At 42.6% G+C, this 27,847-nt stretch overlaps 1 protein-coding gene across 18 annotated transcripts in view; it reads left to right on the plus strand.

The window, feature by feature from the left end:
• Nucleotides 1–1,022: 1,022 nt before the first annotated feature.
• Nucleotides 1,023–27,847, plus strand: part of ST3GAL4 (ST3 beta-galactoside alpha-2,3-sialyltransferase 4) — a 152,037-nt gene continuing 125,212 nt past the window's right edge. For 7 of the 18 annotated variants that reach the window (XM_087970059.1, XM_087970062.1, XM_087970041.1 and 4 more), the window contains exon 1: nucleotides 1,023–1,142. The gene's annotated coding sequence lies outside the window, so the exon portion shown is untranslated. Of the gene's footprint in view, nucleotides 1,143–5,365; nucleotides 5,826–27,847 lie in introns of those variants that run through there. The other 11 variants (XM_087970040.1, XM_087970032.1, XM_087970063.1 and 8 more) reach the window with 7 other exon arrangements.

Raw genomic sequence — 27,847 nt, forward strand, 5'->3', positions numbered from 1 at the left:
CGTGATCTTGATTCTATCCCTCTGTTTATGCAGCCTAGGACTGCATTGGCTTTTTTGGTAGCTGCAGCACATGGCTGGCTCATATTTAAGTAATTGTCCACTAGGACTCCAAGATCTCTCTTACTATTATTGAGGCAGTACCACCAATACTGTACCTGAGCATTTGGTTTTTCTTACATAAATGTAGAACCTTACTTTTTTCCACCATTGAATTTCATTTTTGTTAGATAGGGCCCAGTGTTCAAGTCTGTCAAGATCCTTCTGTAATCTTAAGCCTATCTTCTGGAGCGTTGGCTATTCCTGCCAACTTTGATGCTTAATCCTTATTTTAAAGCTTCACTTAGCCCACCCTTTCACCTAAACCGTTGCCATCATGGCTTCTGCAGCAGTGAAAAGAAGGCTTTGGGCTCATCGGTGTAAAAAGACACAGCACAGGACAAAAGACAGGGGGGAGAAAAAACCCCGTTGCCAGTTCTTAATAGTTGGTGGCTTTTATAACAGCTGCAGTGGAATTTGGCACTCGTGTGGCTTAGATAATGCCATTACTTTCCTCCGGAACAGATGGCAGTTTTACTTTTCTCAGAGGACAGTTGGTTTTGCAAAGATGCCCAGCAAACTAGCTCCTCTTCCAAGTGTGTCATCCATGACAGTTGCCGTGACATCCCTGTGATTCATCCTTAAGAGGAACTCCCAAAGGGAAGGATAGGCTTTCCAAGTGAAAGTAGAGAAGCAAGGAAACATGTGTCAAGACAGGGAATATTTGTGCCTGGCTGAATGCTGCAGTTGACTGGTTTCACGAATATGCTAGGCTGGGGATAGGTAACTTTTTAATGGGCAAGTCTTCTGTTCCCTCCCCAGCCCCAGCCCCCAATTAAAAAGGGAGGGGAGGAAGAACCCTTTTCCAAGGATCACCCCGTACTATGTGGCTTGTGATATGGTGATATCACATGAATGGGTGGTGCCAAAATAATTGGTTGGGCGTTGTTGGAGGGATTTAAAATAGTGGGGTTGTGCAAGGCTTTGGATCTGAAAGCGGCTTTGGAGGCTGCCTGAGACATAGCAGCTTTGTGCAAACTCTTTGAACCGGTTGAACCTGGTTAATTGGGAGAAAAGTCATCATCGTTTTAAGAAGTAGCAGACAGGTATGATGCTCTTGCTCCTAGATCAGGGGTGGGGAACTATGGCCCTTTTACGTCCTGTGGATTTCAACTCCCAGAATTCCTGAGCCAGCATGGAAGCACCTAGACCCCTGATCTAGAAGCTTCCAAGCACCTTTTTGCAGTCCTCTGGAGCCTCAGAACAAAAGGCCCAGGAGATGTGCAATGGCCCAGGTGTTGTGCATTGTTTCCCCCAGTATTAAGCCAAAGCTCCGCAAGTAAAAGGATTGTGTGTTGAGGGCAAGAGATCTTCTACTTTACATGTTCTGTGAACAAGGTCTGATAGAACCGTTTCTGCAAAAGGTTTTTCATTCAGCTGTACGCAATGATAAAAACACGGGTTGTTCATACAGACAGTATACTTTGAAAAGGCCTCTGTGATATGTACTCTGTGCAACATGGGACTTTTCAGGGGTGATCTCAGAAAGAAAAATAACAGAGTATCCTGTGGTGCAAAGCAAATAATCCTTTGAACCGATGTGTACAACTCGGGATGTCCAGGTGCTTAAAAAAAATGCAAGATGGGTTTTTGAAACAAAGGTTTGGGGCTTGAAATAATCAAAGCTACTCTGTGTTTCAGTGGAATGGGAGATAAAACAACCGTCTGACTTTTCCTTGGAATTCCCAGAGTGTGCCTAGACTTGGCAGTCATGCAGAAAACCACTTGGCTGTGCAGCTGGCAAGCGTAAATCCCTTTTTCTTACACAGCTGAAGTTGGAGCAGACAGAGCTGGTCATAGACAGGGGGAGAATTAAGCAGGCAGGCAGGGGAGTTTCACACAAAAGCAATGGTTTGTTTTAACCGTGATTTATAGCCACGGTCTTAAATTGTGGGCTATGAGCCCCAGAATGGTTGTGAGCGACTAACTGGTGGTAGGGATTGCCAACATTTTACAGACTTGATCAGCTTGGACAAGTAAAGCATGACTATTGGCAAAACTTGCTCTAGGGTTGCTCCGTGCAGCAACCTGCAAATTTGGAGAAGTCTTGCAATAACTTTGGATAAAATTTAACTCCAATAACTCTAATCGCAATCAAATTACACTGTGACTTAGCATATCCATGAACTCAATCAAAGAAAAGTGTGCAGCTGAGATGTAGCCATGGTTGCTTACAATTGTCCTACTTATTTCAGGAAGATTTAGGTTCAGGCAAGAATAGACTGGATTTGCTTTTATGAGAAACTGACTGGGTTCTTTTTGATAAAATTGGGGATAGAGCTGTTTATATGCCATTGGCTGAAGTAGCCTCAGTAAAATAAAATACAGGTAACCCTTGACTTATGACCAAAATTGGGATCCATTTCTAAGCAAGGTTGCTTAGTAAATAAGTTGAACCCAATTTTATGACTTCTTTTGCTACTGTTGTTAAACAAATCACTGCAGTTAACTAAATCGTGTGGTCATTAACTGAATTGTTTTCCTCATTCATTGTTGGAAGCCAGCCTTTTCACTTTTTAATACTTAGCTTTTCTGTCTTTCAATTTATCAGGGAATTCTTTATGCAACTGTGTTTCTTTCATCTGGGGTCTCTTTTTCTTTTTCAGTGGTATTGTGCCAGACTGGGCTTTTATAATCTCATTTTTCAGAGTTTCCCAAGCTTCTGGAGTTGTTTTTGCCTTAAAATTTCCATCCATGCAATCCTTCCCAAGGTCTAAGTTTGTTGAAATCAGCTGTCTTAAAGTCCACGACACTAGGTTGACTTTGTTTTTTTTTGCTTGTGGCTGCATTATCCAATAAGAAATGATCACTCTCCCCCAAAGTTCTTGTACCACATATACAAGAACTCCCCTACTGTACCATACAAATTTTTGAACTGTGCCCTACGAAGTTCCCACATTGCTTGTACCATAAAATACTACCAACACTGATGTTTATGCTGATGTATATTTATTTCAGCGTTTAAAACTTTCTTTTTACTTGAGTTCAAGACAGCGTAGCAAGCTAGATCTTTTGGCTAAAGATGATGCAAATTTAGCGAGTACCGCATTCCCCCTCTATGTTTGGCAATATATGCTGACATGACAGCTGAATGTTGCAAGTGTTTACAATATTAATCCCACTGAGCAACAGCTGGAATCTCTAAATGCCTCCTGAATTTGGGAGAATTGCCTTGTCATGATTGTCACAAAGGTGAGCGAGATACATTTCTCTGAAAGCTGGGAGTTTGTTCCCCTCTAGCCCTCCCTTCAAAATTTCTCCCACGGAAGCTGATCCCGGCTTGGTTTTGGGGCCAAGGTAGCTCCCCATGTTTCATATGCAAGGCCCCAAACCCATTCTCTTCCATTATGCTAAAGATAATCAGTGATGTGCAACGGTGAAGAGCTGTGGGTGGCACCAGGGAAACCCTGATTCGAACCCACCCCTGGCCACAGAAGCTTGATGGGCGATTTGGGGCTTGTCCTAGCTCAACCAGCTGCTGTTATGGGGAGAAATGGATCCTCTGGCTTCTCTCTTGGGCTCTTAAGGAAAGGTGGGAGATTCACTGCATGTCGCTTAATGACACTAAGTGGGACTGGAAATGCTGTTGTTAAGCAACATGTAAGTCCAAAAAAAAAATATATCCTCCTGACAAATGTCCCTTAGCGACAACAGTTCCTGTTGCTGTCGTTACATGAGAACTGTGCAGGTAGTTAAGGAGGACCTCATGATTCCAGCGTCTGACTTCTTGCTGGTTTCCCCATTGATTTTGCTTGTGGAAAGGCTGCAAATGATGACCACTTGATTGTGGGACGCTGAGATGGACATGACGTCTGGTCATAAGTACTACCCAGCATCATTATAAACCTGGTTGGTAACACACAGTCTTTGATGAGGGCCACCTGCAATTAAACAGGGAAATACTAGGGCAGTGATGGCTAGCCTTTTCGGCACAAGTGCCCAAAGTGTGCATGTGCATCTCCAAAATGCAATGCATGCGTGCCCTGTGCATGCACCCTGCTTGCCCACGCATGCATGTGCAACCCCTCCAGCACCCCCCCATGTGCATGACCTCCCATGCCCCCACGCATGTGAGCACAGCCCCTGCCCATGCACCTCACCCCTCACAAGTGTGACCCCACATACATGTACAACCCCCTGCAAGTGCTCCCTGCTGCCATGCATGCACATGCAACCCCTGCGTGTGCGCCCCATCCCTTCGCATCTGCAGCAGAGACTTGAAGACCAGCTGGCTGGTGGGAAGCGCACTCATGCATGTGTGGCAGAGCTGAGCTGGGGCGACGGCTCGTGTGCCCAGAGAGAGGGCTCTGCATGCCACCTCTGGCATGTGTGCCACAGGTTCGCCATCACGGTACCAGGGCCTTACTGCAGACCTGAGTTTGTCAGTTTGTGGTGGAACTTAAATGGCTTCTGTATGAATGAACCGTCAAAGAAGGATGTGGAGAAGCACTAACTTATTCCAGAGGTTGAAGCAAGTGTGGGAAACTTGGAGTAACTCATCTTTCGTGGAGGGCAAAGAAATTGGGAAGGGCTTTCCAGATAATTATTATAACCTACAATAAGGCAGCTTTCCTGCAATCCGGGGTCCCTCTAAACCGGGCATACCTCAAAGGGTTGAGAGTTGTTTTAAAAAGCCCAAGTGGGACAGGCCAGGAGAGACAGGTGTCCGCAGCTATTCCATCTCTTCTGCTCTTCCTCCTTTCTAAGCCCTCCCTCCCCAATCTTTCTTTCGTTGCTAATTCTCGGTTCTCAAAATTGACCGGTTACAGGCATGGCTGAAACACCTGTAAGCCTTTTTGGCCTTCTCTATTTGGTGGGGATGGGTGCCCATTTTTAACCCCCTCGTGGTGCTACCCTCGAGTTCCAACGCTTGCAAAGGAAGGCAAAGTTCCAGGCATCTTCGCAAAATGGAAAACCTCAACCTGCTTTTTTTCCCTCCCGCGAATCAGCCGCCCTCGGACGAGCCCGCTTACAACGGGGTTGCATCCCCACGGCCCGCCATGCCCCAAAGCCCATTCCCGGGCGAGGGAAACCTTCGCGTGCAATGCAAAAGCTCCGGCCTCCGCATTTTGGCGCTGGACCCCCGAGGCCGTTTGGCCAGCCCAGCCCAGAAGGGGAGCATCGGGGCAGCCTCCTCGCTAAGCGAGCCTGGCTTTGGTCGGCTCGGTTAGCCCGGCTTGGCCAGCCACGCTCTTCCTGAGAGCCGTCAGCGGAGAACAACCGCTAAGGAGCTAAGTCTCCAGGACTTCGCCTCCTCCTCCTCCGTCCCGGCCCTCGCCCCGGGCGCCCGCCAGAAGCGACTCCCGGCCGGCGGACCGAGGCGAGCCCAGCGCGGCCGCCCCCCTCGCCTGCCCACCGCAGCCGAGCCGGGGGCTGCTCCCTCTGTGCGCAAGCGTGGCCAAGGTAGGGGCGGACCGTTTCCGACGCCCCAGCCGCGCTCTGCCTTTCTCCTCCTCGCTCTTTTTCCTCCGGCGGTCGCCTGGGCTAAGTTGCAGCGGCCGCGGCAGCCCATCGCACCGCGCTCCTCCCCGGGCTCCTGTGCTGAGTTGGCGCCGCTGCAGCCCCGAAGCTCGCCGGGGGCGCCCAAGCTTGTAGGCGCCGGACTCTTCTCCTTGGCAGAGCAGCCCCGGAGGGCAACAAGGACCCTCCTCTCCGCTCTCCCGCCGCCTTCGCCTCGCCAGCCCCGCTAGGATTGCAACCCGGCCGCGGAGGATGGCTGGTGGCGAAGGGTAAGTTGGCTGCGCCGGGGCTGCAAGGGACGAGCTCTGGGATTGGGGCGAGGGGCTCCCGGCCGGCTTCCTGCTGGAAGGCTGGTGGGAGCATCCTCTGCCCGCCCTGCCCATCCTCCTTCAGGCGGTCGGAGCGCCTTCTCTCCTCCCCTTCGGCTCTGCTGCTCGCAGCGGGTCCCCCAGTTTGGGGCGTGATGCCCGCGCTTGCCCTGCCTGCCTCCTTAGCCGGAGGGTTGCGTTTCTTGTCCTCGGCCTGATGCCGACGAGGATTCGGATGATCCGGCTCGTCCGGGCTGGAAACCATCCCGGCTTTGGGGTCTCCCGAGCCCCGCGCAAAAGGCGCTGGGGTTCCTTGCCTGCCGGGCTCCCGCAGCCTGGCTTCCCAGGGCGCATCTGCTGCACCCGGCGGCGGCAGTTTGTGGCGTCTCCAAATGTGTTGCAACTTGTAGCTGGGCTCTGCCTCCCTTTTGTTCCTTTCTTTGTGTCTGGGTAGCAGTTGGGAAGGCAGAGGAGAAGGAGACGTGGGCAGAGGAGCTGGGACGGGCGCTTTTGATGCCCTCCCGAGGGGCAAATGGCTAGCTTGCGTTTGGCTGCGGGCATGGGCTTGGCTGGACTTTCTCTGTGCAGGCAGACCAAACACAGCTGTCTTGGCCTTGCTTGGACCCAACAGATGGTTGCTTGAGCTTCATCACTTTTCTTCTGCTCTTGCTTCTTGTTGGACTCCAGTAGGAAACTCCCAAAGCCTGTTTTAGGATGAGTTATTTATTGGTGTTAAGCCCACTTCTCTTTTTCTATGCCTGGAGGCCTTGAGGCATCTGGATGCAAACCTTGTCCTCCTTCCCCTCGATCTTCCCTCCTTCCCTGACAGACCTTCAAACAGTCCACCAAGAAGAGGCTCAGGTCTCTGGAGCTTTACTGAATGCAGGTGGCATGGCCTCAAATGCTGGAGAAGAGACCTTCTGTATGAGAAGCACGTGCCAGACTGCTGAGTGCCTTGCCTCAAGCAATAGCTTTTCCAGATGGTTGTGAAGTTTGACTTGTCACAGTGTGACAAGTTGGGGAGAAGGCACAAGAAAGGGCTGTGTCCTTATCACAGCATCAGCATCAGCAACAGGTCAGTGTTCAAATTGCTAAAAGCTGTTTGGCCTTTGCACATAATTCAAGGAAGGCTGTTTCTCTTGGTCTGTGCAAAACATGTTTGGATGGACATTATATGAGCCTTGGATACTGTTACACTACCAAGCCTATCAGCCTGGCTACTGGGAGAGGAGTTGTAATTCAGGAATATCTGGGACATTGATGGCCTCCTTCATTTTTATCCAATGGCTTCTTGCTGATGATGCTTGAGTCTTAGAATGCATCCCACAAAGTTTTAAAAGTACTCTTGTGTTGGGTAATTTAAACGAATCAGATCAAGTTTGATATTCTGATGGAGACTGGGTAAACTGCATAGTTTTTGGTTTTTTTTTAAAAAAAATGCTATGGTCTGTGAAAGTCTGGAGTTAACACCACATTAGAGCAGGTTTTATGATGTTGGGAAGTGATTCAGTAGTTCAGGTTGATTTTTTTTATGAATCTCTACAGTTGGTTGTGTTGTATTTTAATTCAGGACTAAGGCTTAATTATTTTAAAAAACATGGGTGTACGTAGGAGTCCGAGGAAGGAACAATAGACTCACTTTCCTGAGTCTTTGGAATAATTTGTGAAACTTCAGTTTTTGGCTGTTTTAAGAAGCCTCCTTTTCCTGAGAACAATGGATTCAAGATTAAACAGTGTGCTGCTTGTGTAACTAACATTTCCAGAGGTTAACATCTGTACCCCTTCTGGATGAGAACTGAAGTGGCTGCTGGTACCTGCCAATTACTTAACTCTGGCCTAAAATATTGCATAGAGCTATTCTTGATGGACATGGAAACTGGTTCAGAATGTGGCAACTAGGCTTGTGTTGAAGGTATTGAGTTGGAGTTATAGGCATATATAATTCCTGTTTGAGATTTCAGTGGCCTCCTTTGGCAAGCTGAAAATGCGCATATAATTTTCTCTGTGGCTCATGTACCTCCTAACTCAAAGGAAAGGCTATCTCCATATATGATCACTTTGCAACCACCATCATGGCTGGTCATCTAACCATCATCTAACCACTGCATCATCATTAAGAGCAGTGGTGGTGCAGTGGTTAGAATGCAACAGGATGACACTGCCTACTATCAGCAGTTCGATTCTCACCAGGCTCAAGGTTGACTCAGCCTTCCATCCTTCTGAGGTCGGTAAAATGAGGACCCAGATTGTTGGGGGCAAGAGGCTGAATCTGTAAACTGCTTAGAGAGGGTTGTAAAGTGGTATATGAGTCTAAGTGCTATTGCTATTGCTATCATTTGCAGAAAACTTTCTTTGAGGACATCCCTGGAAAGAAGATCGTGGGCAATTTCTTAGGACAAGGCCTTTTCAGTGACAGCACCAATACTTTGAGATTCCATTTCTTCGGTGGTTTCTTTGTCAAGCTTTAAGGAAATTCTCAAAACATATTTTTATTCATTTGCTTTCCCATCATAATAGACATGCCTATTTGCATGTCTATTTTTGATGGCTTTTTAAATTGCATTTCTGGTTGTACGTCTTTGTTGCTTTTCTGTTGCTTTTTTGCTGTAATGTTTTATTTGTTTATGGTTTTGATAGCTTTATGATTGATTTAGTTTAGTCTGGATGGGTTTTATTTAGCTTTGATGTTTATTATCCTGTTGTTAACCCCTGGGAGCTGGCCTGTTAATTGAGAACATAAGTTTATAAATGAATGGGAAACATACAGTATATACACATGCACACATAAATACACATACAGTACTGCTTTTCTTGTATAAGAATGTTAGAAAGAGGTCACAGATAAATTCAAATTTTAATTTCCTGTTAAGGATACTGGCTTTTCTTGAAGTATTATAATCCCATCTTCACTGCCTAATAAACCAGAAAGATATTTTGTTTGTTTTATTTATTTTATTTTGATTGTTTAATGAGCTAAATAAACCTAGACAATTAAAAACTGGGTCATTTGTCTTTTATGCAGAACGGAACCATTTCAGCTTGACAATTTCTGCTCATGAATGAAATCTAAAATATTTTAGCTCTTGCCCGAACAAAATTGTCTTATTTATGTATTTATTGCTTTTATAGCTTACATTTTACCTAAGAGGTAGAGATGATGCTGATAGTTCTTCACTTTTTCTTTGCAGGGATAACGATGAATAACTTTGGCCCAAATTCTAACCACCATACCACAACAGCATTATCCATTTTGCTTCTCTGCTTGTGTTGTACCAAAAGAGAACAACTAAGAAAGAAGGAACACATTATTTATTTTCTATCGTCTTAGTTTAGCTAAGCTTAGCCGTTATCCACAGAAAGTTCAGCTATAGATGTAGATTAGTCATTTGAACCCCTCCGATGGGTTTAACAGCCGCAGAATTTTGGTGGAGATAAGTAAAAAATTTCCTTATTGGCTGGATTCAGAGAACACTCTAGACTTGGCTTTTGACTCAGTTTGAGGTAATCCTTCCAGTGGGTGCTTAGCCAGATCAGTTAATTCAGTGTACTCTACAGGTAGTCCTCAACTTACGACCACAATTGAGGCCAACATTTCTGTTGCTAAGTGAGACATTTGTTAAGTGAGTTTTGCCCCATTTTACGACCTTTCTTGCCACTGTTAAGTGAGTCATTGCAGTTATACTTAGTAATCCGGTTGTTAAGGGAATCTGGCTTCCCCATTGCCTTTGCTTGTCAGAAAGTCGCAAAAGGAGATCACATGACCCCAGGACATTGCAACCGTCATAAATATGAACCAGTTGCCAAGCATCTGAATGTAATCACATGACCACAGGGATGCTGCAACGGTCATAAGTGTGAAAAACAGCCGTAAATCACTTTTTTCAGTGCCATTGTAACTTTGAGTGGTCACTAAATGAACTATTATAAGTCGAGGACTACCTGTACTTAAGGAAACCATAGATTAGCTTGTGGACCTCCTCTGCAGAAAGCATTTACATCAAGGAGATTACATCTATGCCAAGGCTATCCTTGGCATCCCCAGGACCAGGTATACTGGAAGTCCTAATGGTGGAGCTCTGTCTTCTGTGTTTTCATGTACATGGGATGTTTGTTGAAAGTTGAAGAAAACTGCTTCCATGGACTTGCAACAAGAGATGTAGATGCAAGATAGAGAGGAGGAATAATCTCAGGCTATTCTTGGACTAAGCTATACAAAACTTGGTTAAGTTTTGGTTCTCTTTGTTGTGTGAATTGTGGTTTTTTTTTTCAAACCATGGTTAAGGAAACAATAAGGAGAATGGTTTGTGTTTAGTCACAGTTGGTTAATGTTGAAGAACTAGACATAGAAATCATTATACTCGCATCTCTCGGGTGGAAACCCATAAAGTACCAGTGAACTAATGTTTAAAAGAAGATGTAAAAAGAAAAAAAGTGACTTAATTCAAGGAATCTCATGATACATTTAGAGGAAAGCTTGAATCAAATAGCTCTTTGGAGATGTCTATACTTGCTCAGTGACAAAAATATAAGTAGACATCCCTGAGTAAGTGGCTCTAATGGGGTCTATTTGGCTTCATTTCACATCCCAAGCATAGTGTTTTCTAATAAATTGGTATACAAACGTAGCTACCACTCAAAAATAGACAATATGGGTGACAAGACGTTTATGTGAATGAGATCTGCATATTCCAAGAAGTTTCAGCAAGGCATTATGACTAAAACGCCGTGCTTTTGAGTACATATAATTATCTAGGCAATGCCTCTCTACATGGATGAAATATTCCAAGGGATTTTGATCTGAAATAATCAACACAACTCTAGCCATTCATAAAGGGATGATTATAGCTAGCAATTGGCTCGGTCAATGGATCTTTATGTGGAAGACAAAGTACACATAATTTAAACAAATTCATTTATGTAGAGCAAACAAAGCCAGCCTTTCATTGCATTGAAGGAAAGGGAGCTCAAATGAAATGTTTTTTCAATGTATTTCATTATCTGCTTCTTGCAGTAAACTGTATTCCAACCTAGTTGCAACAGATAAATGTTAACTTTTCAAAGCTACCTGTGAGCCAAGAAACATTTATAATAAAATGCATTTATGAACTAATTTCTCATCATGGGACAGCAGAGGTGGTATTCAGCAGGTTATAACAGGTTCTGGAGAACTGGTAGCGGAAATTTTGAGTAATCCGGAGAACCAGCAAATACCACCTCTGACTGGCCCCACCCCCATCTATTCTCTGCCTCCGGAGTCCCAGCTGATCAGCTGGGTCTTCTTTGGTTGCCCTGCACAGGAGAACGGAGCTGGAAAGCAGGTTAGTGGGGTGGGGAGGGAATGGAGATTTTGCAGTATCTTTCCTCTGTCACGCCCACCAAGCCACACCACACCCACAGAACCAATAGTAAAAAATGTTGAATCCCACCACTGTGCGACAGTCTTACTGTTAGAGCAACGCAGCCAGTATAAAAATCAGAATTAGCTAAAAAGCTAGAAAAATGGAGCAGTGATAAAAAGTCATGTTATATGTTCTGCTTGGCACACTCCAAGAGGCCTGGCTGAAATAGAGACTCAAAGGGTGTAGCTCTTTCTTGAAAAGTGAGCAGTTTTATAAACAGGCTGTGTCATCTTTCTTCCCAAGAAAAGGAAAGTGCTGAGCAGAAGGAGGAAGATGAAAACACTTAAAAACATCTGGTTATGAAATCTTTAACATAGGATATGTAAAAAAATAGGTTTAATTTTGGATGCGCCTTGTACCTCACTCTGCCAAGCTTATGGTATTGTGCTTTCTGCTTCAAAAGGGTGAGACATTGTACCCTGAATTTTCAACATTTTGGATCTGAGGAGGCTTTGGGGCCACAAAGACAGAAGCTTAGAGTCCTTAGATCCTTCCTTTAAGATTATTCTGCACTGGGGGGCTAGAAGGAGTAGAGTAGGGTTAGGGAAGTATGTCCAGATGTTGATAGACAGCAGTTGGCTACATTCCTGATAGTCATTTTGGGTGGGACTGCTGGGAATTGTGGTGGAAGAACAACTGGAACACTTCCCAGAAGTTCTCAACCCTGGATCTTAAAATACCAGTACTTTTGTCCGGCCTCTTCCATGGGATACCTGCTGTGGTGGAGGATCAAAGTGGGCTAGTAGGATCAGGAAGATGCAGGAAGATGCAGTTATATTTCAGTTGTGTTTGCAAAGACTTAGAGAAAGTCCATGCAAGAGTTCACAGTGAAGACAGAGATCTTCCAAAATGGTATAGGGAACTCCTGTCCCTGCCCAAGAAGGACATTTTAAGGTTCCTCACCAACAGTTGCATAGACCTCTTTTGGAAAAGGAGGCCCACACCACTGGATATATTTTCAAAGTCTCCCTAGTACTGTCATGTTACACAAGATGCAGAAGCTGATCCATGGAATTCAAGCCAGTTTGTCCACTATGCAAAACCAGAATGGCAGATTTCCTTACTTCTCTGTCCAACCAACTCTGCTATGGTCTGGAATGGACGCAGAATTGTCAAAAGTACATGTTCTTCCCATTACTTAATCTTATGGCAGAGTGAGGCAATCCAATATTCATTGTCTTACTTGCATTAAAGATGTATTTTCATCAGATGGTATAAATTAGGAATCTTGAAAACTGCCATGCTGGTTTGACATAATATATTAAGTCCTTATGTAATTTCTTTGATTTTAGCACTTAATGTGTTTAGTGATGGAAGAGGATATTTGTAGCTCAGGACAGGAAAGAGAATAAGAATAGAATATTCTTTATTGGCCAAGTGTGATTGGGCACACAAGGAATTTGTCTCCACTGCACAAGCTCCAGTGGTGGGATTCAATTTTTTTTACTACCGGTTCTGTGGGCATGGCTTAGTGGGCGTGGTGTAGCATGGTGGGCGTGGCAGGGAAGGATACTGTAAAATCTCAATTCCCTCCCCAACCCACTAACCTGCTTTCCAGCTCCGTTCTCCTGTGTAGGGCAACAAAAGAAGACCCAGCCAATCAGCTGGGACTCGGGAGGCAGAGAATAGAAGGGGTTGGCGGAGTCAGTCAAAGGTGGCATTTGCCGGTTCGCCGAACTACTCAAAATTTCCGCTACCGGTTCTCCAGAACTGGTCAGAACCGGCTGAATACCACCTCTGATAAGCTCTCAGTGTACATATAAACAACAAACTTTGTTGTTTGTTGAACTGTGGGGTCCTTGGTGCTCTCATTGTTTTTTTTACAGCTATTTGATTAGCAAACTAGATAGTATCATGAGTGCCCCTGATCAGTGCACTGGTGATATTGCTTAGTTTGGTAATGAAACATCTGCAAGAAAACTACCAAGCTCAGAGAGCATCAAGGACCCCAAAATATGTTTTAGTTGCCTGCATGAATCTAACATCATGTCAATTCAATCCTTTTGCCCATCAAAGATGGGGACGCAGGGAAGATTGACAGCAAGTCTTCAAGGGTTGAGGCAGGAGATTGCTAAGTTTATTTGAAGGCGCCGAGACTCGGTGTGGAAAACAAGCACTCATCCTTAACCCATGAAAACATGGTTTGTCTTTTGGTTGGTGGGCAGATGAAGCCAGCTATAAACAGGAAGTGGTTAGAAAGAGAAAAAGCAAAGCAGGGAAATTATGGGGTGACTGATTCTATGCCTTTGAGAGTTTTACATTAATCAAACATAATGAAATGCAGAAGGTAGAAACAGTGCAAACTGGTTTCTTTCATGCATAGTTTCGTTGGTGATAAAGACAGGATTTATTGCTTATTACGGCTTTGCAAAATGGGCAGCTTGTTACCAACAGGTTTATCATCAGATATTTGCAGAGGCTTTTTTTTCCCCCACTATTTGAGAGGTTTGCTCTTAATCATGGCTTTTGGGGTGTTCTGTATTTCTGAATACGGGCTTAATCAAGCCAGGCAACTATGGTAACTTTACAACTTGTGGACTTCAACAACAAGAATTCCTGAGCCAGTATTGGTTTTGGAAGTGGTCAGTCTCTGGAGGCAGTTACAAGGAAGACAATTGAAGGCACATTAAAAAAGGACCCCTTTTATTATGAAATAAGTTGTGTTTGGAGGTTGGGCAACTTACCAGACTGGTTGAAGCTATGGCATTTCTTGCAAGAAATTCTGGTTCTCATTTTTTCTGCCATTGGGTGGGCCAGGGGAAGATTCTTCTTTAAGGTTGCACAATATTTTGGGTTTATAAATCATCCGGACATAGTGACATTATGAGCAGAAGGCAAAGGACCAGCAAAATAATCTGCCATTGATGGAAAGGTCACATAGCCTTGTAATTAGTTGGTTTCTGTAGGTCTCCTCCCACTTTCGATTGTGCAAGAGGTTGCAAACAACTGAGCAACATCTTCGGATGTAATTTTTACAGAATTGAGCAGAAGAACCAAGTTGAATTGTTGGCTCCCAGTTCAAATCCAAATAAATAAAATTACATTAATTTTTTTAAAAGTCAAATTGCACATTAAAGGAAACCTTTTTTCTTCATGAAAAAAAATGAGTTTGTGGGTTAAGATACATTATGCAAATAAAACACATACAGGTAGAACTCGACTTAATGACAAAATTGAGCCCAAAATTTCTATTGCTAAGTGAGACATTTGCCAATTTACGAACTTTCTTGCCATAGTTGTTAACATTGGCCTTGTTAAATTAGTACCATGGTGGTACTAATTTCCCTATTGACTTCGCTTGTCAGAAGGTTGCAAAAGGGATCAACCGTCATAAATACGAATTAGTTGCCAAGTGTCTCAATTTTGATCACAAGGCCATGGGAATGCTGCAACAGTCATAAAGTGTGAAAAATGATCATAAGCCACTTTCTCATTTAACTTTCAGTGGTCATTAAATGAATTGTTGGAAGTTGAGGACTACCTGTATATGATTTGAGACACGGATGTTTATAATCAGAAGTAGTTTTGCGGAATTCAATGAGGCTTCATTCCACATCAGACGGTTCTGGATTACAATCAAAATTACTTCTGTTGGCTTCCAAGCAGGCAAAAAAAGTGTAAAATCTTGAACTCAGGCAATGTCAATGCAATGACTGGAAATGTACTGAGAGAAAAGAATATTTGTAGCTCAAGGTTGAACTGTGATGCTCTCTGAGCTTGGTTTTTTTTGGGGCTTGGTGGCTTGGTAGACCACTGATGATGTTGCCTAGTGTGGTAATGAAATGTCTGTAAGAAAGCCACAAGCCCAGAGAACACCAAGGAGCCATGGTGAATAGGCGGCAATACAAACCTAATAAATAAATGAAATAAAATAAATAAACCCACAGATTGGAAATATAATTTGAAACCTTTTCTGCCTCTAATTTCACAAAAGCACCAAAGCTTTTTATTTTCATGTTCATGCCACCTACATTTTTAGGAAGCTTAAAAAAGCTGTAGCAGGACTAAAAGACTTGGTGGCAACCAGAGCGGGACAGCAGGTACAACAAAGCACTCGCGAATGGTAAAAGTTTGAAAGAAAATTAGCTGAGGAGAAACCAACTTGTCAAAATGGGGTGGGATTTGAGTCCCAGAAAAGTTAGGTTAACAACTACTCCGATGTTTTTCTTTTTAAATAGGCAGTCGAATAGTAAATCAATGAAGGTTTTTCTGGCAGGGAACCCATTCTGTAGAGGAGAGATGTAAGCCAATTTAATTTCTGGAATATAGAAAGTGGCTTGGCAGAAGCAATTCACCTTGGACTGAATTTGGATCCCCTTTGTGTAAATTATTCTGACTGCTTTGTGTTGCTTCATTCAAAGAACATAGAATAACATCGTTGGAAGGGACCTTGGTGGTCTTCTAGTCCACCCTTCTGCTTGAGCAGGAGACCCTATCCCATTTCAGACAACTGGCTGTTCAGTCTATTCTTAAAAGCCTCCAGCAATGGGGCATCCACAACTTCTGAAGGCAAGCTGTTCCATTGGTTAATTGTTCCCACTGTTAGGGAATTTCTCTTTAGTTCTAGGTGGCTTCTCTCCTGATTAATTTCCATCCATTGTTTTGATGGAAAGTAGGTTCTTATTAAAGGCACAGCTCCCTCCTTAGTCTTAAGACTGTTTTGCTGATACGTTTTCCTAAAGCTGGTCACTCATACATAAAATCTTTATTTAGTTTAGAATTTAAACTGCTTAGACCTTAAAGTTCTTTTAAGAACCCAACAAAAAATTGGGTTCAGAAGAAAGTCCTCTGCTTATTGCTTCAGTAGCCATAAAAATCAAATCCCGGGATATCAAGGCATGTATAATGCTTTGTTAATGTACAATTTCTGATTGGGAAATGGTCCAGGGTCCAAAATGACACTTCCTTTTGCTGAATGCGATCTAGCATTTATTGATGATATTTACAAGCTTGATGTGTTGCTGGTCGTTCACCTGCTGTTTGTAATTGTAGAGACTTCCATGCCAATTAAGTAGACTGCAACAGTTGAAATAAAAGCTGTGTTAGTAATTTTAGCAACCAAAACTTATATTGCAAAAATATTGCAATAGGATTAATTCAGTGATGCAATTAAAAAAGTTTTCAGATATAAAAATGCTTTGGCCATCAGATCACAATACAAGAGGTTGGGGTAACAGACCTTTTTGACAAGGTGATCCATAACATACAGTAGTTGCTATCCATTTGTGCTATTGGCCATTCTCCAGCTCTACGGGATATCCAATGCATGGCTTCATTGGTGACAAATTACAAATTACAATAGTTGTGGAACTTTGTTTCATCTCCCCCACCATACCCCTTCCTCTACTTTATGGTTTGTTGCTGAAGACAAAGGTGGCCTTTTCAGTTTCACTTACCCAAACTGTTTCCCTGGGTAAAAATACACCCTTTCTAGCTTCAGTTACCCTTGGTATTTTTTTAACAGTTTCAGGTTGTTATAGTGTTTCAGAGACCATGCAACCTTTCTTAGTAAGACAGCAACAGCTGCCAAATGGGGAACATGAAAGGCTAATGGTATTTATGAATTTTCAGCCAAATTGTTCCCCAATGATGTGGAATGTAGGCGACAGAGGAAATGGTTGCTTTAGTTTTAACTTAAACAACTCCAGCTCTGAACCTTAGACTATTAATGAAGTGATTTGTTTATTTCAGGATTGTGAGTCCTTGTCTTGACATAATTCTGATTTCTGTATTTTGAATTTCAGCTATCGTTTCTGACGGCTGTATAAACTAGGTCTGTACAGAGATTCAAATCCAAGGGCAAACATGATGCAGACCAAGCCTGCGTACAGCCCATGTAACATTGGTCAGGAAAGACTTTTAAAGCAGCTGTGTCTTTTCCTTGAAAGCCTTCTACATCTGACCTGGATTTCTGGGGGGAAATAAAATATTTGGTTTCAGGTATTTCCAGAGAAATGCACACGTTCCAAAATAGATTTCCCCCTTTGCATCCATTCCTCTGCAAAACCCTAACAAAACATGTTTATCAAGTGCTAAGCAATTTCTAAATATGTTGCCTTTCACCTCCTAGCTTGGAATATATCAATAATTGTGCAATGTTTCTTCTGAATTTCCACCAGTGTTTCGCAAACTGTTTAAGTAAAACAGAAAGCAACCAGTTTTCAGCGAACTGTTGCCAAGAAAACATTTAATCTCAGTTTTCCAGGGAGGATCCCAATTGTAGTTTCAAACGGGTTGGGAGAGATTTTTTCCCAATTTAGCTCTTGTTTCTATTTATTCTCTGAAAAGCCTGCGAGGCTGGTCATGGAGATCTGGGCAGTGACCAAAAATACAAGTAATTCCTAGAAGAACTTCATTTAAACCACATAAAAAACAAAGTTGCATATGAAACTCTCCTGGCCTACAAAATCTTGGCTGTTCTGAAAAGTTTTGGGAACGTCAATGCCAGGACTATTACACAAATTATACACTTTTACCGTAATTGTGTATTGAATTTTTGTTAGTGGGTGCTACTGTTATTCCCGCATTGTTTGCAGATGTTACTTTTGTACACCCCTTAGAGCAGGGGTGTCAAACTCCATTTCACTGAGGGCCACATCAGGGTTGTGTTTGACCTCGGGGGCCCCAGGAGGCGTCTGGCCAGCTTAGTGTCACTTGGGGATGCCTGTGGTGGCCCAACCGCTTTGCCAGTGAAAACGGAGCTCGGGAGGGCTGCGGCAGGGAGCTGGAGGAGACTATCGCAACCAAAAACAGAGCTTCGCTGGCAGCCCTGCAGGCCAGATCTTAGCACCCCGCAGGCTGAATGTGTACCCCGTGGGCCTTGAGTTTGACATCCCTGCCTTAAAGTGACCTTGATTAAAGCAGTACCCAAATTCACAACTAATAAATGAAAATGTTGGCTGTTTACCCTCATCAATAAAACGTTTCTCTACATCTAGGTTCCTTTCCCAGGTAGGAACTTGTGGGATAAAAGATCAAAATTTTTTGTCTCTTTTGGTGGGCTTTCTGCCTACTTTTGAAGTTAGCATTGAAGGAATGTGATAATGTGATTTGTGATAAAATATAGATCAGAGGTCTTCAAACCTGGCAAGTTTAAGACTTGTGGATTTCAACTCCCAGAATTCCTGAGCTAACAGGACTGCAGAAGGAATTCTGGGAATTGAAGTCCACAAGTCTTAAACTTTCCAAGTTGAAGACCCCTGATATAGATAGTCCTTGAGTTACAACCACAATTGGGGCCAGAATTTCTTACATTATAAGCAAGGCAAGTTGTTAAGTGAGTTGCACTCTATTTTATTATCTTTTTGGCCACAATGGTTGAGCTAATTGCTGCTGCTGTTCAGTGAATCAGATGGTCACTAAGTGAATCCAGCTTTGCCCCAGGGACTTTGCTTGTTGGAAGCCAACTAGGAAGATTGCAAATGGCGATCAGAAGACCTTGAGATGCTGCAACCATCCTAAATACATGCCAGTTGCCAAGCCCCTGGATATTGATCAAGTGACCATGGGGAGTGCTGCAATGGTCATAAGTTTGAGAACCAGTTGAAAATCACTTTTTTTAATGCCCTTCTAACTTTGAATGGTCGCGAAAGAATTTGTTGTAAGTTGAGGACGAGCTGCATTGCAGTATGGAGTCCTCTATTCTCTCTTCCAGAATATTCCTTGCCACCTCCAGTTGCTTAAATTTCTTTCGGATAGTTTTCTCAACTTCTGTTTCAAGATTTTATCTATCTGTATATATATATATATAGGCATGTGTGGATCTTTGATTATTCGGGTTTTCTCCCGCGTAAGATTGGAAGTATCTAGGCAACGTTTTGATGAAGTCTCATTCATCATCTTCAGGCTTGTGTCTTCAGCTCTGTGCTTCTCAGAGTGAGCATGTGTGTATACACATTCCCACATACCTAAAAAGCATGTTGTTTTGGATATAGAAGGACTTTGGATCTAGAAGGAGATGGTTTGAAGTCACCAGGCTAGAAAGCAAGAGACTATGAGTTCAAATCTCATCTTAGCTACGAAAGCCACCTGAGTGACCCTGGGCCGGTCACTATCTCTCAGCCCAATTCACCTCACAGAATGGTTGTTGCGAGGGAAATAGAAGGAGGAACATGTGTTGGATATGTTCACTTCCTTGAGTTATTTGTAAATATGATAAAGGCGGGATATAAATAAATAAATATAAAATAATAATCCCCTCAGAATTCTTTGTTATTAGCAAGCACAGCCTCTGAAAAAGCAGACTTCTCGTTACACAAGTCTCAGCCTTCTCCTTATTGGTTGAAAAGCCATATAAAACAGACATCTTCCTTTGCTGAAACTGTCTTTCTCAGTAACTTCATGTTTGTGGGCTTTTCCATTGCAAACTACATGGTTCCCCCCCCCCCCCATGTAAGAATGTAAGAATATAAACAGCGACTTGCTGGATTGGATCCCGGCCAGCAGTCTGTTCTCTCTATGGCCAACCAACCACCCAATGAAAACTACCGATCTCTGAGCAGATGGCTTTCAGATTCCCCAGGACTTCCATTTTGCATCCAAATTTGGTAGCATTTGATTAAAGTTGTTCATGTTGTTTATTTGCTTATTTAAAATATGTGGACGCTCTCTCTTTCCATGTATTGTTTCAATCAACCCTTTAAAAGGGCAGCCAAACATCTATACGCAAAACCAAACAAAACAGATTTTGTAAAATGCCCCATTTTCCAAAGCTCTTCCTAAGATTTACGTCACAATACTTTTGTTGGATTTTAGAAAGCTGGAACGCTTCTGGGTCATTGTGTTACAACATTACCTACCTCCGAAACTCAGTATGGAGCAGATTATCCATTGCATTGCAGCTTCTCCCATATTCAATCAGAATATGTAAGAAAAGTAAGCAAAATGTTCATTGCTATCATTGGACCCAAAGCTGGGAAAAACTGACTTTAATGTACAATTGTTTCTTTCTTCTGTCTGTATCGCTGGGTCAAAAATCCACTTTTGAGCAATTTCGAGCAATTTTCTGAGAAAGAAATGGCCTACTCTTGAAAACACATTTCCCTACAGTGCTGTCTCTAAAAATATCACCACTATCATTTTTCCCCCATTCCTTTCCTAAATGAATAAGAGCCATCTCATTCTTGAAAAATGGACTGAGTTTAATTGACTATCATTTCCTTCCCATGAAAACTCAGAGGTTGCATTTTCTGCCATCTGTAGCATTCAAGTGCAGATCAACAGAGCCCTTATATATTAAAATATTAGAAGCAATATTAGAACCAACAGATTCACTTTTCCTGGTTTTTGAAGCTGGTCTGATGCTTCAGCAACTGAGAATACAATAAGGAAATTGTGTGCATTAAATGTCATAGGAAGATAATAACTTAAAGACCCAGTGGATGGATTTTCTTTGTAAAAAGAAGAATGTGTGGCAATACATGTTTTTTTCAATGGTTGCGAAGGCCTTGTGTAAAAGTCAGAACAATCATATGCAACTTGAGTTCAGGTTACTGTCATGATGACTCATCTTAGTACAAAGTAAGCATGATAGTATTTAGTCTTGTTCGTTAATCTTGTGTTTTCATCCTGTACTACTACATTATTTGCACAATCTTTTAATGCCTCTAAATGCTTAGAAAGTTGGGTTCTGGCAGTTCTTTGATATACAGGTAGTTCTTGATTTTCAACCACAATTGAGCCCCCCCATTTTTTTTATTTTTTATTTTTTTTATTTTTGGAAAACATACACAAAAAAAACCCAAAAAACATAAAACCATCTTCCAGTTATGTACATACAGTGGGTTGGTTGGTTACACATTTTTGTGCATCTTCTCCATAGTCTTGCTTACAATTGTTTGTATAGATTCTCATATTATCCATCAGATATATATGTATGCATTAATATCATTATTACTCATTTATTAGACTAAACTATTATTCCTTCATGTTTTGCGAGATATTCAAAGTTTTTAAATTGATTTATAATATAACAATTCATATTATCATCCTAAATCCATCCAATAATAATACATCTTTATATTATATTCTGTATAATTCTATTCTCCTTATATTGTAAAATTGTACATATTTCATTACCATATTTTATTTTCTAACCAATGATGAAATAAATCCCATATCTTATAAAATTGTTTATCTTCTTGTTCTCTAATTTCAAATGTCAATTTACTCATTTCAGCACATTCCATTATCTTCTTAATGACTTCCTCTTGCATTGGTATTTTCTCATTTTTCCAATTTTTAGAAAATACAATCCCAGCCGCTGTTAATACATTTACAATCAAATATTTCAATTCCCTACTGTATATTTCTGGTAAGTTGAGCCCCCAAATTTTGGTTGCTGTGAGACATTGAGTGTTGCCCCATTTTGCGATCTAAGCTTGCCACAATTGTTAAGCGAGTGACTACCATTGTTAAATCAGAAACATGGTTTGTTAAGTGAATCTGGCTTCCCCATGGATTTTGCTTGTCAGAAGGTCGCAAAAAGTGATCACAGGACCCTAGGGCATTGCAACGATCATAAATACGACATCTGAGTTTTGATCACATGACCAACGGATGCTGCAACGGCCATAAGTGTGAAAAATGGTCCATAGGTCACTTTTTTCAACGCCGTTGTAATTTTGGTCACTAAACGAACTGTTGTAAGTTGAAGACTATCTGTATTGGCACTGGAGGAGTTTCTTCTGGGAAAATAAATTAAGCAAATACTAACCGAGACAAAGGGCCCAGTGTGTAGTTCTCTCAGTTTGTAATCTGTGCGGTCTTCATGCTCTTGGTTGAGCTTGGCTGTTTGCTTGCAGATGTTTCATTACCCAACTAGGTAATGCACTGATAATGCTACCTAGTTGGGTAATGAAATGTCTCTAAGAAAACAACTGAGCTCAGAGAGTACCAAAGATTCCACAGTTCAACCCTGGGCTTCAGATATTCTCTTCTATTGGCATTTATAATCTGAATGTTGATTCACTATAGAATTCCACATGTCTACTTATGGGTTATGTTTCCAGGAATTGATGTGGAATGCTTATTCTTATGTTTGTTTGGTTTACAATCAGCTCACTAATAGGTAGAGCTTTAGATATCAAACCTGCATCAGAGCCAGTCCTGTCAGTTCTGTAAGAAGACTGTATGTCTATATGTATCTGTAGATGTGCGTGTATGTATACATTTTTTGTGATTGTCACATTTAAGGCATTGAAAAAGTGAATGTTTGAATTCATCTAGTTTTTGATAAAATTTATTTGAGTCTGATTGTTACAGTAAGACAAACATCTGTTAGAGTCTTATAGCAAGAAGGTGGAGATTCAGCCTTTATTCCATTGGCACATTCAGCACATACTTAGACTTTCATACTGAATAAATTAGGATTTATTCAGGAAAGACCCAAATGCTCTTTTATGGTTTTGCTCCTTCTCCTACCAATTCATACACCTATGCCACTCATTCAATCTTGCTGCTGGTATTGGGCAATAATCCAGATGTGCAGGCCGTCTCGCCACCACATCTGTCACCCCATGGATTGCCAGGAGCAGTTCCTGTCAGGAAATTGGTTAAACAGGAGCCTCCTTCCTTTCCTGTCTCCCAATACTCAGTAGATGTGGATCATTCTTCAGTCGTGGTTACACAATAGCTGAATCACATTCCCATATCCTTTCTCAAAAATAAACTGTGAGATAACGTGTGTGTGTGTGTGTGTGTGTGTGTGTGTGTGTGTGTAGAGAGAGAGAGGAGAGGGAGAGAGAGAACAAAAGAGAATGAGAACATTATTCACAGGACAAGATTGCAGAATATGATTTTGCTCTAATTCATCCTATAATTCTCTCATGGGTGTTGAGGTAATTCCCCATTAGGAGAATGGCTTGCCATCACCAAGGAGGACAGAAGTAGGAAGACAAATCTGAGGTCAGGTAATGGGTCTAAGAAAATAGCTCAGAATATACAGCAAAGTCAGCACATTCCCAATATATCTGTGACTCTTTTCTCTATCCGTTGATTCCATCTCCTTTATAAGGCAGCTAAACAGCGTAACTAAAGCAGAGAGTTTGGTGTAGATTGAAGATGCTTAATTAGTTGCATTGGAAAGCTTAGTGGAAGTATACGACTTTTCCACCCAAATTCCTGACAACGCTATTCAGAAGTGTAAGAAACAGCTGCTAGGGTTAGGAGGCATGGATAGCTTTGGCCTCCACAGAAATATTTCCAGGTTGGAGGCCACAGTTCAAGCTTCTGTATTTAGACAATGTCCTAGTGAAGAAATATGAATGATTGTTATCCTCAGCCAGAATCAGTCTATTACAGGATGGAAACATTTTCATTGAAAATTATTGACTGGCTAGCATAGGTTGATAGAGGTTTTATCACGTCCCAGTCTAGGGTCGAGAAAGTATGAGTGGTCCAGCCACCCAGTTAGCTTCTGTGTCTAAGGAAGGACTAAGCTGGGTCTCCTCAGTCACCACTCTGGCACTCACAAATATACACACACACACACACACAGCTCACACATAAATACATGTATGTACTGTATGTATGTGTAGGAGACCAAAAGGCAGAGTGGGTAGAGTCAAGAGAGGAATTAGCCTGCAGTCATTACTTTCCCACAAGCAATCCAAAATCCAGTTAAGCTGATGTCATGTCTATACATAAGAATCTAATGGTCATCACTAAATTAACTCTTATGTAGAGCCAATTTAGTGCTGACTGTTAGTTGACAACGTTCTTGGGTATAGGCATGACTCATCGGCTTATCTGGAACTTAACACTTGGTCTTGATTCTTGATGCCTGACAGCATGTATGCATTGCCTGGTTACTCCCCAAAAATATCTGAAAGCTTGCCCACTCCAGCCAGGAAGATTTTGAATGGTTTAAAAACTATGGCTCTTTTATTAGAGGGACACATTTTTTATTTTGGCTGAGTCTGTTTCTGCAACCAGTTGCTGTCTAAAGTTGGCTTCCCCATCCTGGTGCTAACCAGGCGAACTAGACTCCAGCATCCAGATTCCTAAGCTGAATGTGGGATTCTAGGGAACGTCATCCCAGAAGCTTTTCAAAAAGCTTTTTCACACCAATTTTGCTTTGGCCTGTAATCTCCTCTCCTCCGTGATCTATTTGCCACCTGGGACTTTTGAGACTTAATCCACAATTGCTTGTAATGCATTTGTGATGCTTAGAGGAAAGTGCTCTTCAAGAGCCAATTACTATGTTGACCAAATTCCCAGAAGAGAGAGTTTGGCAATAGAAGCATATTTCCCGTTCTCCTACCATGTTCTCCTCCTTCAAAGTGACCTCAGCCCAAACTGCTATTGATGGCTGAATAATTGAAAAACAGACATTTTGCTCTTTAATTTGTCTTTTTGCCTGGGAGAAAATTTTGAATCAGATAATCCCCTCTGCTGGCCCTTATCAAGTTTTCCCTCCTGCTTTCTCACATTATAGGTCTTTTCTTGTAAGCAGAATATATTTTCCTATTCTGGAAAAAATAAAATAAAACAGTTTTTCACTGCTTTATAGTATTACAGTAGCAAACTTTGGGATGCACTAAAATATCAGCCCCTTTTGCACAATTTCCAGTTGAAGGATGCCTGCCTTTTATTTCCCTTTTTAATCTTGCATCCGAATGAATTTAGCAATTGCTGAGTGCTGTCTGTGAGATTTAATCTTGTTAGACCAGGCAAAATTTAATTACAAAAAGGTCCCTGGTTTGGATAGAGTTCTGCCATGAGCTTGTTGGAAATTAGACAAAATGTTTTTGCAGATATGGGGAGGAAGATCATGAACATGTAGGCGGAAGGGATGAGCGTCACTAAGAAGAGCAAAGAGAAACACAGGCTGAAGGAAGTGCCCGACTAGTCATTTGTTATAAGAAGTCTAATTTGTTCCAGTTCTGCTGCCCCAATTAAAACAACTAAAAGAGGCGTTGAGTATTTTTCATTTAATACATTTCCTGTTTTCCTGTCTCATCCCATTTCAACAATAATGGTGTAAGAGAGCTTCCTCTCCCTGGTTTCTGTGTTTTCCAACCATCTGTCTATCTAACCCAGATTGGCAGTGTATAAAAGTTCACATGTGGTGTATTGGGGAATTCATCAATTGCTGTTTAATCAATGTGCCGACATTACATTGACCTGTGGCTTAGCCTGATATGAGAAGTCAGTAAGTTGGGGGGAGTTCCTACAGCTGAGCCAAGTAATAATCTATTGTTGGTTTCTGGAAAGATTTTGTAGTTGGGTTTGCATGCAATGCAAAGCTTGTTGTGATGTCTATTAAATACTCTGACCGGTGTGACATTTTGCATTAAAAATTCAAGAGGGGAGGAAGGAGAAGCTGGCAGGATACCGAGCCTTGGGTGAGCCTCCAATGCTTGTTTGGTTTGTTTTTTTTATAAGAATGCCTGTCTGAAGCAAATAGGCTTCCTATACTAGATAGATGAATTCCAGGGCTTTATTTGGAAGGGTGCCTGTCTGCGTAGATGGAAGACAAGTAGAATAGCAGGGGGCACCTGATGGGTGGGAAGATTTGCAGAGATAAGAAGTATCTGCCAAACCTGATTGGGAAACGGAGGCTTCCTAGCAGTTGTTTTGCCAGCAGCCCTGAGCAGTCGGAGTGTCCTATGGTGAGTAAGTATACTCATCACACTGATCACAAACTAAACAAATCAAGGGGTGTGTGATGATTAAGGGGATTAATGCTTCCGTACCTTCCATTGTTGCTTAGCAGGAACTGATAGCCGTGTTCTATACTAGGTTTAGGCAACTATGACGCCTTTAGAACCGATGGACTTCAAAGCCCAGAATTCCTGGCTGAAGGTCATAAAGGGGGCCACAGAGGTAGTCCTTGACTTATGACCACCAATTGAACCCGAAATTTTTGTTGCTAACCGAAAGATTTGTTAAGGGAGTTTTGTCCAATTTTGTGACCTTTCTTGCCACAATTGTTTAGTCAATCACTGCAGTTGTTAGTAACACAGTTGTTAAGTGAATCTGGCTTCCCTATGGACTTTGTTGGTCAAAAGGTCGCAGAAGGGGATCACTTGATCCCGGGACACTGCAACCGTCATAAGTATGAGTTGGGTCACAAAAAGTGATTAAAGGACCCTAGTATTGTGGTCCGTGGGCAGCCTGCAGAGACGGCAGCAGAGTCGGACAGTGGGGAGGAACATGGGCCAGTCCTGGAGTCTGGGGAGGACTCGGATGAGGGATCTGCATCCGACACAGAGATGGAGCCAGGGCCATCTGGGAGTTATGTGCTGACTCCGGAGGCTCCTGAATCTGACAGCAGCGAGGCAGAGGAACAAGGGGAGCCTGTTCCCAGTATGCAAGTGCACAGAGCTGCCAGAAGGCAAGAAAAGTTAAGACAAAAGGGGCGACTCGGGAGTAAGGCTTGGAGGTGATTGGCCCTCCCATAAGACATAAAGGAGGAGCAAAAGGACAGGAATCTTTGCAGGAAGCAACTTTATTCATTGAAACCTGAAGCTTGGTGTTGAATTTGTGTTCTGTTTTGGCCTCGTATAACTAATTGGACATTTAGTCGTTGGCAGCATTTCAAAGAACATAAAGGTACATGCTTATCAGACTTATCCTAAAGCAGTGGTCCCCAACCTTTTTTGTCCCACGGCCCGGTACCGGCATCACAAAATGATCCACGGACCAGTACTGGCATCAGCACGCACGACCAAAGCAAGGTGAGCCAAGCGACCGGCCAGCCAGCCGTCCCCCGCTTCTCCCCGCCACCTTCAACTCCTCCTTTGTACCTTCTCGCGGTCAGTGGGCTTTTCGGGCTCTTTCTTAATCTCCTCCTGAGTAACACGAGACTCCACCGCCATCGGGACGGCTCTTCGTTCGAAGCCCCCCCCCCTCTTCGATGAAACTAAGGCACGAGGATTCCTTCAGCACCCAAATGCCACTTTCCAACCAACGACCGACAAGCTCACCCGGAAGCACTTTCTCAAGCGCCGTCGAAACAAGATGGCGGCACCCAAGCAAAGTAGGCGGCCCTGTACAAAATGATCCACGGACCGGTACCGGTCTGGGGCCCGGTGGTTGGGGACCCCTGTCCTAAAGGACTTTGGCAGATTTCCATGGGACTATTTACAAATTGTTTCAGATTCATTACGGGCTGTGAATGACTAAAATTCACAGCCATTGAAATAAAGAAAAAAAGGTTTGGGAACTAACGTGTGTTTGTTAGTGTCTCCATCAGCCTTGGTGAGAGCACCTGGGAAGCTGCCACTATCATAAATATGGCATCTGAGTTTTGATCACGTAAACATGGAGATGCTGCAAAGATCGTAAGTGTGAAAAATGGTCATAAGTCACTTTTTTCAGTGCTGTTGTAATTCAGAATGGTCACTAAATGAAGCATTGTAAATTGAGGACTGCCTGTAGTTTGCCCATCCCAGGATTCCACAGACAACACAGCCAATTGCTGAGAAGTCTGGGAATTGACATTGATGTACCTGGAAAATATCCAGGTTGAAAAAAGTTGGCTAGGATCCCAGTGTTTGCTTTAGATTAATCCTTTTTGGAATATATGTAATGCTACTTCTGGATTAGAGGTTGTTTTTTCTTCAGATTAACAGAGTTGGA

The sequence above is a fragment of the Notechis scutatus genome, chromosome 7 (genome assembly GCF_049901735.1).
Source record: "Notechis scutatus isolate UNSWTSFEM ecotype Mainland chromosome 7, rNotScu1.2, whole genome shotgun sequence".
NCBI classification, from domain to species: Eukaryota; Metazoa; Chordata; class Lepidosauria; order Squamata; family Elapidae; genus Notechis; species Notechis scutatus.